The sequence below is a fragment of the Lonchura striata genome, chromosome 6 (genome assembly GCF_046129695.1).
Source record: "Lonchura striata isolate bLonStr1 chromosome 6, bLonStr1.mat, whole genome shotgun sequence".
Classification (NCBI taxonomy): domain Eukaryota; kingdom Metazoa; phylum Chordata; class Aves; order Passeriformes; family Estrildidae; genus Lonchura; species Lonchura striata.
The window spans coordinates 15,657,712-15,671,656 of NC_134608.1; the positions used below are offsets into that span (position 1 = coordinate 15,657,712).

Below are 13,945 nucleotides of genomic sequence, written 5' to 3' on the forward strand. Positions count from 1 at the left end.
TTTACAAGAAATAGCCTCCCTTGAATAGATACAAGCATGACCCTGACAGCATGAACTTCATCGATTAAATTCCAATGATAAGAATTCCTTCATCTCTGGTACTGTGCAGATATGGAAGTCAAAGGCTGCGATGTTCCCATATACAATATCAGAGAACATATGAATAACTAAGATGGTTAAAACCCCAAGGTGTACATGATACTGTCTATTTAAAACCCAACGGTGCTTCTCTGTTTTTAGGCTGAAACTAGTATGGAAAAAGTCTACAGCATGGGCAAGTATATCAGAAGTTTTTTTATCCCTAGCTCCTTGGTAAGCTGCTGAGCCCTACGGGATGCTCTGCCAAGTGGTAGTTAGGGAGGTCTGCAGCATTCAGGCAAGTTAATTACAGAGATGGAGGACAGCAGGATGCCAAGTGGGAGGAAGGCTTCCCTTCAGAAATGGACTGTCAGCAGAATCAGGAGGGGATGTAATCAGTCATAGCTTGCTTTTACCAACCAGGAATAATCATAGATGTGGCATTCAGCTTGCTGAGTATTTTCTAGCATGTGATTTAATCAGATTTTTGTCCCATGCATGGAACTTTTCTCAGACCTTCTCATATATAGACATGTGATACTTTGTTCTTTTAGTGGGCACAAGTTGTTCAGTTCACTTAAGGGTTTTTTTTTGTTCTAATAAAATGCTGATATGTATTCTTGGTCACTCTTACTGATTTAGGAAACAGTGATTTTACAGACACGGTGGCAGATACCTGCTGATCCTGACTGTATCACACACACCTTCCTTTGAAGAAAATGTAGCTGGCGTGGTATCAGCAATGGTGGGAATAGCTAGAAGTATTTTTACTGCTGGCACCTACTTTCACCTAGACGAGTGAAATACTAATTTCTCATGCTGAGAGGGGTTATCAGAAGCTGGAAAGGTGGTGAGAGTTTATTTCCAGGTGAGCAGTATATATTCCTAGTATGAACAATAAAACTGGAATCTGACTGTGCCCTGTCTCTAACAAGCTCATGGCATCTTAGCAAAGCAAGGAGACAGACATAAGCTTCACATAAGCAGCTTACGTTAGTCTCAAGGACAAAGAACACGTGCTGACACACCACTTGCATCGCAGACACCTCTGCATCTGGGCACGGCAAAAGCTCGGGAGAGGTGCCACACGGAGCGGGCAGGGCACGCGGCGTTGGAACGGGGATGGCGGCTGGGGCACACGCGCCGGACTCGACTTTTCCCCACGATCTCAGACCAGTCGTGCGGGGAAGAGCCCCGAGCTCCCCGCGCCGCCCGAGCTCCCCGCGCCGCCCGAGCTCCCCGAGCTCCCCGAGCTCCCCGCGCCGCCCGAGCTCCCCGAGCCGCCCGAGCTCCCCGAGCCGCCCGAGCTCCCCGAGCCGCCCGAGCTCCCCGAGCTCCCCGAGCTCCCCGAGCCGCCCGAGCTCCCCGAGCCCCCCGCGCCGCCCGAGCGCCCCGAGCTCCCCGAGCCCCGCCGGGCCCCGCCCCGCTCCGCCCCCTCAGCCCCGCCCCCTCAGCCCCCTCAGCCCCGGCCCCGCCCCCGCAGCCCCCCGGCCCCGCCCCCCGACCACGTGGCTCGTGCGCCACAGCGCCGCCGCCGCGCAGGCGCCGTGCGCGCTCCCGCTGCCCGGCCGAGCCTGGGGCTCGGGAGCAAAATGGCGGCGGCCGGAGCGGGGCCGGGCGGGAGCGGGTGGCGCTGAGCGGGAGGATGGCGGCGGCGGGCGGCTGCCGGAGGTGAGGCACCGTGGGAAGCCGGGCTGGGATGGGATCGCAGGCTTGGTCACGACGGCGGAGGCGAGGGGCCAGGACCGTCGACGCCCCCACGGCGGGGCTCGGAGCGCGCCCCCCGGGCCGGCTGCGGGCAGCCTGTCCCGCCGCGCCGCTGCCAGCCCGCAGCTCCGCGGGGCCCCGCCGCGGGACGGAGCCTTCCTCCCGTGCCGCTCCCGGCCCGCAGGGTCCGCGGTCCGGAGCGGCGGCAGCGGCCTCGGCTGTGGCTGTCTGCGCTGTCGGGTCCTGCCTCGCCGCCCTCTCCCTCTGTTCTCTCCCTTCCGCCCGGCGCGCTCCCCGGGAGCTGAGGGGAGCTTGCAGCCGCTCCGGCGGGAGCTGGCGCGGGGCTCGTGCTCCCGCGGCCGCGGAGCTCCGCCCGTGTCGGCCGGTGCTCGCCCGCCGCGGATGCCGCGCTCCGCCGGTGCCGGCCAGCCCGTCCCGTGCCCGTGGCCTGGAGACTGCCGCTGCCCCGGGATTTCTGGGGTTTGCCCCGCTCCTCTCTGTGCAGGTATTACCGCGGTGTTCCTGGAGAAACTTGGAGAGCTTTGTGGGTGATGGGTTCGCCCGTGCCTCTGGAATATTCGTGCTGCCCGTGCATAAGTGCTTTTCTGTTGGTTCGTGTTTCTACTTGCTCTTCCCCGCCATCGCATATGAGACCGTTGGGTGAAAGGTGACACACATGTCGAGTACGAACATAAAATGCGATAGTAGGATAATAAAGTACGTGTTGATGCAATGATAGTTTGTGTGAGAATTTACCTTAGGCAGTGTAGCAGCGCTTGAGGCTTTGCTTCAAACCAATGTAATATAATAACAAATTTAAAGTGTTTGGCAGATATACCATTGGAGTGTGATCACCTCAGGTTTTGCCACATACCGCATGCTCTATTTTCATTCAGAAATGGAAAAGATAAAAACAGAAGCTGAAATAAAAAAAAATTTAAACCTTGTAACTCATGTTGAGACGCTGAAAAGATTGATGAGGTAAAGCTTTATCCTCTTTGTTTGAAGAGGATGAGTCTTCTAAGCTTCTCTTTTATTGTTTCAAATAATAGTTTGAAGTTCTGTGTTAGTATCCTTCACACAGAGTGATGCAGGGAGGGGAATTTCTTCTTAGATCCTTTTCCATTTGAACCTTTTGCTTAAGAATTCAATGAAAATTCTTTTTCCTCCACCCCTTTTCAACTAAGTCTGCTACCAATAGAACATAAATAATTCTGTAGATGTTATTTATGAGGATGTGGAACAGAAGGCTGTTAGTAATGTACGGGTTCTGTGGACTGTGATGTTTACAAGGCAAGGTCTGAGTGCTTATTATGTAGAATATCTGTGTGAAGGCAATGTATTGAGAAGGTATGGATTGTGATGTTTTCTTTCTTTTTGGAATAATTTATCAACTAGATAACTAGTCTTAGTTGAGGGACCAAAGCATTATTGAGCCATTTAAGAACTTGCTACTTTGCTGTGTCAATTAGTGTTGTGTAAACAGTACTATCTGTTCCTGCTTATATGTAAACGTGATGAATGTTGCAGTAAATCAAGCTTGTATCTTAAGTTACAACACAAAGCTGCCAGTTGCTGACTGGTTTGTATTCAGCTCTAAAGTTAGACTTCCATAGTTGGGCTGCATGCAGGTAATCTTGGAAATGGAGCTCAGTGTTTTGTGTCACATGTAGAGCCAGTGTTTGTTTTTGTTCATTGGAGATGAAAACAGCTATTGAATCCTTTGTATTTCAGCTCAGCTGCACTAAGCATTGTTTTACTTGCTTTCAAACTTTAGCCAATGCATAAATGGGTTTGACATTCTAATCTGAAATTACTTTTATAAGCTCTCCTGGAAGAGTTGCATGGATTTGTCATAGGGATTTTAAAATTTTTTCCCCTCTTTGATTTCAAGCTTGTCTGAGAAGATCCAAATTTTTTGTTGTGAAACTACGTTGCTCACTATTAAATTAAAGTAGAAGGTGCTGCCTTTGCAGCCAGCTTTTAAAATTTCATTCAGTGAAACTGCCAGAGCTTGATGAATTAACAACAAAATATTGAGTCTTCATTTTGAAAGCAGCATTTCAAGTTGCTGTATACATGGTGTCAGGTTTACAAATTAGTTGTCACTGATGACAATTAATCTCAAGGTTTGTTGGGAATGACTTTTAGGCTGGGACAGTGTCTTCTTCTGTCCTGTTAGTAAGCTGCATTGGTGGTGTGGTGTCTGGGGGTCCTGCACATGGCCATAGGAGAGGTGGGACACTAACCCTGCTTGCTCTTCTGCCACCCTGATGCATGTCTGCTCTTGATATATCAGACCACATGCAAGAAAAGGGGAGCTTTTTCTTATGTCTTGGGTACACTGTGGTGACGGATGTAGTTGTGGCTGGCTGCCTTTCAGAGACAAACAGTAAGATGAATGAAAACATCTGATGGACATATTGATGGGCTGTGTATACTTCACATTAATCAATAAACAGATCTATAGGGAAACTGTGAGATTGCACTTAAGAAGAAATATCTGTATTACTAATGTGACTGATGAGAATCTGCTCTTACAGTAAATCTTGATAGAGAACTGCAAGTTTTAGTAATAACTCCTAAATTTCTTTTCATTTGTTTGCTTTTTCTTAACATATTTAGATGGCCTTTGACTTCTGTTACCAGATCAATGGCTTTTCCCATTTTTTTCACACCACACCAGTCTTGGAAACCTGATGCACAACTTTATTGTACATGCAGTGGGAACCAGGAATCCTAGTTCACATATGTTAGGTGAGCTTCCAGTGAATCATCTAGCTATTGCTTTGTTTAATTTCCCAGGTTCTTTGAAAGGTAAGTGTTGTCAGTATCCCTAAATCTTTGAATAGAAGCTATTGTGGATTTTTAGAATGTTCTTTCCTATGTTGGCTTACTAGTATGCCTGAACTATAAGAAGGAACTGCAGATGCCACATTTAATTCTAGTCTTGCATTTTACACCCATCCAGTCTGTCCTGCATGTCTCCCAAGAAGGATACTTTGTAATGATGTGTTCTATGTAATGAGTGGACACTAGGAGATTGAAATTGTTATTATAGTATGATTATTATATTTTGGTTTATTTCAATTATTAAACTATACTTATCTCCACCCATGGGTTTTACTGCATTGTTTTTTGCTTTCTGTTCTGTTCCCTAGCACACTGGCAGGGGGAACCCACAATAATAAGGATGCCTGTGAGTTTCTTGATAGATACATAGTGGCAAAATTGGTTTAAACACTTTCAGTCCACTGCTGCATTTCCTTACTTCCTGCACTGTCCCCTCAGCTGAGTTGGTAGGCCTGTTTACATGGCTTCACTCTGAAACATTCAGGAAATTGATCTTTATGAAAAATAAACCATTGAAGCACAAAATAACTTAATGTTACATCCTTCATCTGGGTCATCACATTGCTGTGGAAAGTCTGTTTGCACAATGTAGAGGTGAGGCCAGGGAGGTGAGGGGGATCAGGGTGGAACTGTGTTGCCTGATGTGCTGGATTCAAGTACATGCCTAACTAGATACTTAGTTAATTTAAATCTAATTTGTTTGCTCATTGTGTTCAGGTGTTGTGCAAGCTTCCATCAAACACTACTGAATATTAACTTTAATTACTAGTGGCCTTGCAGACATGTCCAGCCAGTTGGGGATTTTCTATCATCTGTGGGTTTAAACTGGTTATTTAGATTTTAGGGTGCTAAAGCATGCAAGAAAAAAAAATTAGCAGCAGTCAAAACTTATTAAGTCAAAGCTTTCAGTACTAAGTGTGGAGGTATAGTATTTTGGACAACATCTTTTTTATGTTTCAGAAGCATCTTCTCAGTGGTCTTACTTTGTTTTTCGAGCTTGGCACTCAGGCGTGAGCTGTTACCTGTATAACTGACTGATAATTTTCTAAATCCTATGTGATCTTTGTCCTCAAATTTTTTGTCCTAATTCAGTGGTCATTCATACTGTATATTTTTTATGGCATTCAAACATCATTGTATGTTCAGTTCTTCCTGATTAAAATGACTGGATTTTTTTATATTAATGCTGGCTTTTCTGTGTTATCATACCCTGTTTCCAACCCACTGTAGTGAATAGTAAATCGTATAATTTAATTTTTTAAAATCTCTTTTAGAGAATATCTTTCTAGCTCTGCAGTTATTGTGATTCCCCATATTGTTAAAGTGCCTTTTTATTTCTGCTCTCTCCTCTTTCTTACAGGACCATTTCTTTATGGTGACTTGTGCTAAGATTAATCTCTTTTTCTTCATCACTTCTGATCTTTGACATTATCTAGTGAGAAGTGCTTTGGAGAGAGATCAAGCTAGTTAATGATACGCAAGATTCCTCTAATTTGGAAACCTTGTCCAAGCTTTGTTAAAACCTAGTCTCAACTACCAGGACATTTTACCATTCTGCTGATGGTAACAATGGCTAAACTGGAAGGAGCTGATATAAACAGTAGTGCATTAAGTGACTGCTGCTTGGTTCTTTAGTTGGGCTTATTGTTTTGTGACCTGGAACTCGCAGAAGCTCTGTGGGATCAGTAGAGCTGCAAAATATATCTCTGTGTGCTTGTCTGTGTATTTTAAACTGCAGTTTGGGTGAGAGAAGATTGTTCTCATAGTCTGCCCCTGAGATTTTAATCAAGATTTCTTATACAACAAGCAAGAATACCAGTGTCTCGTGAAGGCATCCAACATGAGTAAAATTTTATACCTATTTATATGAAAATTGAAGTAATTTTGAGTGACCAAGTAGATCACATTGCATTAGTGAGAAACTGAATTGCTGGTTTGCTTATCATCTGCTACTCCAGATCGCTGTACTGCAATGAAGAATATAAAACACTTTTGTAAATGGGTAGGTTATTTTAAGTGCATTAAAAATAATCAGTATGAGTGACAAAATGCTTTTGTCATGCTTTTTTTTTTTTTAAGCTTTTTTTCTCCTGACCCCAATATTGGAAATGCTGCTTGAGAGCTAATTAAAAGCATTCTAAAATAGCAAATACAATCAGAGTGCAACAAGACAGTATTTTGTGGACTAGCGCTTCCTTATTTTTTGATCTCTTTTGATCTTCTGCTATAGCTTTTTTCAAGTGATGGTTTGTGATGTAAAGATGGGGGAGAAGTGGTTCGTTGACTGTTAGAATTGGGTTTACTGTGGATTTGGTGATTTTTTTACTTAGTCTTGGAAGATATCTTATTTAAAGACTTCCTGCTGCTGTGATAATTATACTGCTTATCCACTTAAATTCTGCAATGTATAAGATGAGGTTGTGCTGAAGTTCTTTTTACATGTGGGGGCATTTAGAGGTTTTTCTCATGTACCCAGAAGTATGTCTTAGAATACATAAATGGCTAACAACCTCTGAAGCTGCTTGTGGTACTTAACTGAATGACCAGAAGATTTCATCTTGAGGAAGGAAGGAGTGTAGGCATATACACAGTGGAATTTTGTATTACCCATTAAAAAAAACCCTGACAAATCCCACACTATTGAAGCATGTGAATATATTAAAGGCTGATGTCTTGTACCTTGGTTCATCCTGTACTGGACAGCTCAATTTCAGACATCCTGAGAGATGGAATGAAATGCATATAAAATGTCTAGAATGCAGGTACAAAAGATAATGTTAATAGATTAATGGATTTCGTTAAGTCATTCTAGTAGTTACTGCTGCTCTCTGAAATACTTCAAGTTGCTTATACTGTCATTTTAAGTTGAAAATACCTTTTCCAGTCTATAATGAGGAGCTTCTAGAAAGTCTTTGAAATCGTTGTTTTTTTCCTACTGCAGAGACAAGCAATTTGCTGCGGTAGAATAAAATGCACACCGGAGTTGGGAAGCTTTGTGTTACTCAGTGTAGTGATGGCTTTAGTACTGAAGGAGGAATAACCTAAGTTGTGTCAGCACTGAGAGGCAACAGTTGTTACAGGTGAGCTGGATGTAAGCACCATAATTTCTCCAGAGGAATGTGTATGACAGCATGAGGAGCTACTCAGTGTCCTTGTGAGCCCCCCCACACTCCCAATGTATCAAGTATCCCCATCTTATCTGCAGTTTATTTTCATGAGTGATTAGCTTGTCTAAATTTTGGATAAGAATGTGTGTTTATTGCTTTAAATTCTCAAATCCCAACTTGGCCGACTGTTTTGTTTTTTGGAAGTTTTTTTGTATAGCCAAAGATAATGTTTAAGAGAAGAATATGATGTATCCTTTTTTAAAATACAGTAAAAGGTATTTTATTTAGGTCAAAAAGTACCTCCTGCTTCTTATTTGGTCCTTAAAATCTCTGTAGGGTTTAATCCTCCATTAAGCACTCCTGGAATTGTGTGTTTGGACTTAAAATGCCAAAATACCCTTCTAACATACAGTACAAGGCCTGTCTAATTGTATTTTGTAGTTCCAAGCATGGATCTGAAGACCTAGTAACTAACCTCTGGTAAAGTGACTCTCATAAGTATTTCTGCAGTGCATCAAAGCTGCTTGTCTTTGACTACATTTGACTACAGTCTTTTATGTTATAACTAGGGCAATTACTACTTGAAGTTGGTTTTAAAGCTTAAATTACCTATCTTCTGAAAATGAAGTTAATCAGAAGTACAGTCTTATTACAAACTTTCTGAAATATCTATTCATACTACTCGGGGCTTTTCCACTGCAAGTAAAATAAAATTTGTTGTGTCTTGTTCTAAGTTTCTCAAGACATTTGAATTTCTCTGCTGAGAACATCTGAGGTAATTTTGTTACTGCATAATTTCTCAGTTAATTAGTGGCTCAAAGTTTCCCCTGTGGATTAACAGACTTGTGCTGATCTAGGTATTTCCCACCACTACCTTGGGCATCTGTCCTTTCTCCTCCTTCCCTCATTCTGTTTTTAGCAACCAACTTATTTTTGCTGGAGAATTGGAGAATTAAATTGGAAATGGCATGTTTTGTGACTGAGTGTTAGCTGCATCAAAGCTCAGTTGTATTAGGCACTAGCAGTCTTCAACAGTAATGAGGCTGCTTTTATTTAAATAACTTGTGGATCTGGAGCTTCATCCTTGTTTTATGTTTGAAGGAAAGGGAACTTGCTCTTTTCTCGACATATACAAGATTAATGTGTTTCCTTATTGAAATGAACCTTTTATTTTTTGTTAATCTGAAAACTGATCCAGCTAAAAACTGTTCTGTTCATTGAACATAAGTGGAGACTTGAGTGGGAATGATCATCTAGGTAGAGAGGGAAGGAGGGAAGCAAGATATTTTTTGGTTTTTTTGTGGCAGTGTTGGGTTTTTTTCTGTACATTAATGGACTTTTCAAATCATGGAAGATTCAAAGGAGATTTGAGAAGTAGAGCACAGGCTGGCAAAGTTTCTGTATTTTGCCCTTTCTTTGAATGTGAAGGAATTGTGGTATCAAGGACAGTTGTGCATGAGAGAAAGATGGACAAAATGTGGTCTAAAATTACATTAAGAGCAATGGGTTTCTTTAATGGAGTAACTCCTGTAGTTAGTGTAATGCAATAGACTTTTGCTTCCCTCCTAAAAGTTTTGTTTGATTTCTTTGAAAAATCTACTTATTTTTTTAGTATTCTGGGACATATGAAAAGCTTGAAATCTTGTAGGGAGAGAAGAAAGAGTTAAGGCATGTCAACAGTCTGCTCAAAGGGCAGATTGCCTTAGCAAATGGTTAAACAAAAAAACACGCAATAAGCTTTTCTGGCTCTGCAGCCTTTAAATGTCTGTGTTCATGAGTTATGTGTAGATGTTGCTGAATTAATGAAATTGTGTACATGATTGGTGCCTCCGTTTTCAGAAACATTATGTCAACGTTTGTAATGCTCTTTTGACTGTTCTGTAAAACTTGCATATTCATGTTACAGAACAAAAAAATGCTTTGGAAGTGCAGAGAGAGCTTGTTGCAGGAAATGTGGAAGACATAACTTCCTTTTCTTGCCAAGGGGAAAATGTAAACAAAGCTCCAACTTAATTGTAGGCTAAGTACTAGTCTGGTTTTCTGACTAAGCCTTTCCTTCCTTAATTGATTTCTTTTATTATTGAGAAAGTATATTTTCTGAAATGAATTCATGTAGTTTTGGGCAGGACGTTCCTTAAAGTTTGTGAACATTTAGTTCTTTCTACACTTGTATGGAATCTAAATGTAGGTATTAGTGAAGATAACTACTGAAACTGAAGTTACTGGTGTAACTTTTGAAAGTTTTGATGGAAAATATTGCAGTATTAATGTATTTTGCTACTATTTTCAAAATGGCTGAAATATTTGAAGTATACAGCATAGAAAGATTTCTTGGCATCAGGTATTATGATATAAATGTTAGTTGGTGGTATAGTGTGGCTCTTAAAATTTTATGCTGAAGTTAATGAATTTAAATCAACCATGCAGAAGAGTCCAATCAAAGGGGACATCTTTCAAATGTGTACGTTTTTAAGTAACTGTTAAAATCTTAGTATTTACAGATATAATTGATTTACAAGAACAGGCATAAGATCATTGTGTTAGTTATGAGGGGGTTGTCTTAAAAACTTCTAAATACAAGAAAAATTCTCTGTGTGTTTGACCAGGAATTTCACCCTTGCTCAGGGAGGCAGCAGTGCATAACCAGTTTACACAGTCTCAGATAAGTCAACTGTTGTATAAATACCATGTACAATCAATTGTACAAATTGATTTTGTATTGCTTCCTGCAGCAGTGAACAGAATAGACTTGGGAGTGATTGTGGATATTAGGAGACAGGGGGAAGATGTGAGTGTCAACACGGGTGCCAGGCCAGAATGACGTGAAGAGAGAGCAGAAAGCATGACTACAAGGGTATAGGTTTTGTGGAATTGTGAGGTACTCTAATAGGAATAGTGCGCCCTCTTCATATTGAGAGCTGTAAGATCCTGTTCCAGTTTTAGCTGTCTGTCAGACAAATGTGCTGGAGTTCCCTCTTCCTGTCTATTATCTCCCACTCTCTCCAGCAGTGGGGTGATGGATCAGCCATTTGAAATTACTTGGTTTGTGATCATATAATCTCTGTATTTATTGTGAGGGGAAGCAAGAAAACCCCCTGGCAGAATGGAGTGTGAGGGAAAAGTACAGTTCCCTGTTAGTTTGACTTTAGTGGTAGTATCAGATCACCCTGGTGTACCTGAAGAGCTGACAGGCAGTGAGTCCTGCATACACAGTTAGCGTCTCCCTGTCGGAGGACAAGTTCACTACATTGAGGGGAATATATTAAAATTTGCATAGGCTTAGCTTTATATTTTTTCCTAAATGACTAATACCTTAATGCATATATTTTGGACTACAAATTTAAAATCATCCAAGCATTCAAAAAAGCGACAACTCGCATGGACCTCTAGTAGTGATGGCTGCTATATGAAGTGTTGTTAACCGAGGAGTGAACAAACTGCACAGATACAGAGAAAAATAAGTACAGGCCAAAGAAGCAGCAATCAGCCACCTGGATACAGGAAGCGCTGTCATGGTGAATCCTAGCAGTAGCTGCTGCTGTCTAAATCACTTTTTTCTGCTAGAACTGTCCTTGCTTTGCAAGTGATTTTTCCTATTGTTAATTTTTTAGGAACTCTGGAGAAGAAAAAGCGTATTGCAAAGGTGGTTTTATAGCTGCGCACTTAAAGTAAGATGTTTTTATTGACAGTGGTAGTTGGCTGAATGAAGATTGAGGCAGTGCTGTACCTGGGCAACAGCTGGAGCAGCCACACCAAAGGATCGACTGAAACACAGTCCAGTCAGGACTTGCATGGCTTTCCAAATGTCTGCTACAATGAACAGCTACAGCTCTGCTGCAGGCATAGGTGCATAGGGCCTGGGAATGTTTAGTTTTTAAAGACTGTGTCTACTGAGTCAAATTGAACATTATGTATGATTGTGGGAAGCAAATTAATGTTTTCTTCCTTTTCTCTGGAATCATCTGGGTTCCTTGAGCCATTTGGTAAACTGGTACAGGGAGCTAACTACACTGGGGTGAAAAAATCTCACAGAAGAGAATATCTGTGTTTAGTTGCTGACATGATGGAGGAGCTTTGGGGAGATGCTGGTGGTAGCTGTGGTGAGCACTGGCACTGAGGAAATGTGCATGGAACCAGTGTTGGTGAACCAACTTAGGTTTGTATACACCAAATAATGCATTTTGAATCCAGATTGCAACTGTGGTTTTGTTGGATGCCAAGACTTGTCATGGCTTGTGGCTTACTGTTGAAAGTATTCAAACTGTAGCTGTAATGAGTCAATTTTATGACTGTGACTTAATGCTGTCTTCAATGAGGAAAATCCGTGTTTCTTTAATAAAATTCTTGATGTCTCATGAAATGACTGGACTAGATTGCCTTTTGAGTTCTTTACCACACCTTTTCATGTTCCCCCTTCCAGTTTTTCTGTTGTGTATAGATGTATCCATTGGTGTTACATGTGTAAGAAATTATGCCAGCAGCCAGTACTTCAAACTTGTTTTATCCAAGAGAAAAGGCTGAATGGGTGAAATTGCTGTTGTGTGATGACAAAAAGGACCCATGGAGAGGATGGTGTACAGAAGAAAAGGAATGGTGGGGTATTAAGGCCTAAAGTGTAGAGAAAATTGTTTTGGATATACAGCAATATTGGTAATAACAGTTTCAGCCACAGGCGAGGATTTCAGTGGTAATAGATGAGCTCTGTATTGTTACCAAGCATCTTGGAGGCTTAAGTATAAAGGAAGAGTATTGTATAGAAACACTGTAGTCATGAGGAATGATGTTCCAGGCAACAGAAATATCTTAAGATGTTATTACTGATACAATGAATGGCTGGCAGGATGAAAAGTTGATTGCAGCCAAAGTAAGATAGAAATAATTTTTCATCTTATCTACTAAAAGAGGCACGTATATGGGAAGGCTGATCAATATGTGGGTCGAAGACTTTTTAGTCTGCTTTGATGTTGGAGCTATTGTGAAAACCCCAAGCAGTGTCATCACCAAAGATGACTCAGGCTGTGGAATTTAATAAGGGAACTAAAGCTGAGTGATCAAAAGGTTGCTTTTTTTGAAGGTGGGTTGAAAATAGTAAGTCATAAGACAGGATGAGTGCTGCTTGCCTACTTAGGTACAGAGCACAGTGTCTGGGATTGTCCCATTAGTTACTCTAATGTACTCTCAGAGGCAGTGTATTCTGAGAGGAAGAGTGAATGTAACTGTGCACTGAATTTACAAGCACTATTGTGTACAGGAAGCTCCCACATCCTCATTCAGAGTAAATTACTTTCTGTGAAATAATTGGACCTGGATAAAAAGGGAAAATAACTCCAGTACAAGGAAAACTGTAGGGTATATGGATCTTCCATATGGCTGAGGTTTGAGCCAAGATTTTCCCATCTTTAGTAGATTTGTTAATTGAAAACAGGATTTTGTTTTGTAGTTGGGTCACAGCTTGAGCAAGAGGAAGAATTCCCTTTCTTGAGACAGAGATCTTTGGGGTGCACTCTCAGACTAAATAGAATAAAATTCCATGGGGGTAGAAGACTGTGGAGATGAAAGACTGCTTGCTCTGTTCCAGAAGAAGCAACAATCCTGTTGACAGATAAAGGGTACAGGGCTAAGAAGCCTATAAAATAGGCTCTAAAAAGGTGGTAGAGCTTCATGTGGAAGGTTATTCTGCTCCACTTCTGCCTTTTCCACGGGGGAAGAGGAACGGGTGACCATGGATATTGCTGCAGTAATGGACAGTCTGGAGACACGCTGAGGAGGACAGTGATCTTACCAGACTAGTATTTGACCTCAGTATCCAAGGCTGAATGTAGCTGAAATCTCCAGGAGTTAGGTAGCTGCCTGACAAGACAAAGTGTTGGCCTGAACTTTGATGGAAAGAAAAAAAACAGACTGCTTAAAAAAAAAGTCTGTTCCTTTTTCTGAGGTACTTTTCATGTAATTTGGAAGTTCCTTTTTCTGTCTTAACCAACTGATGTGTGCATATATATGTAAACCAAAGAATATTTGCCATTCTTAAAAAAAAAATCACGTGGGTAATTTTTGCTCAGAAGAGGCCTTTTGAAACACATTTAGACTCCACAAAAATTATCACAGTATGTCAGACTATGCTGCAATTATTCTAGACTGGCTAAAGTTAGTTATCCTCATTTTCCTGTAAATGCATATGTTCATACCTAATTACTCTCTTT

At 41.6% G+C, this 13,945-nt stretch overlaps 1 protein-coding gene across 2 annotated transcripts in view; it reads left to right on the top strand.

Moving 5' to 3' along the window:
• The first annotated feature begins 1,625 nt into the window (after window positions 1–1,625).
• The window catches only part of BTBD7 (BTB domain containing 7), a 49,623-nt gene continuing 37,303 nt past the window's right edge, over window positions 1,626–13,945 (top strand). For both annotated transcript variants that reach the window (XM_021541315.2, XM_021541316.3), the window contains exon 1: window positions 1,626–1,749. The gene's annotated coding sequence lies outside the window, so the exon portion shown is untranslated. The remainder of the gene's footprint in view (window positions 1,750–13,945) is intronic.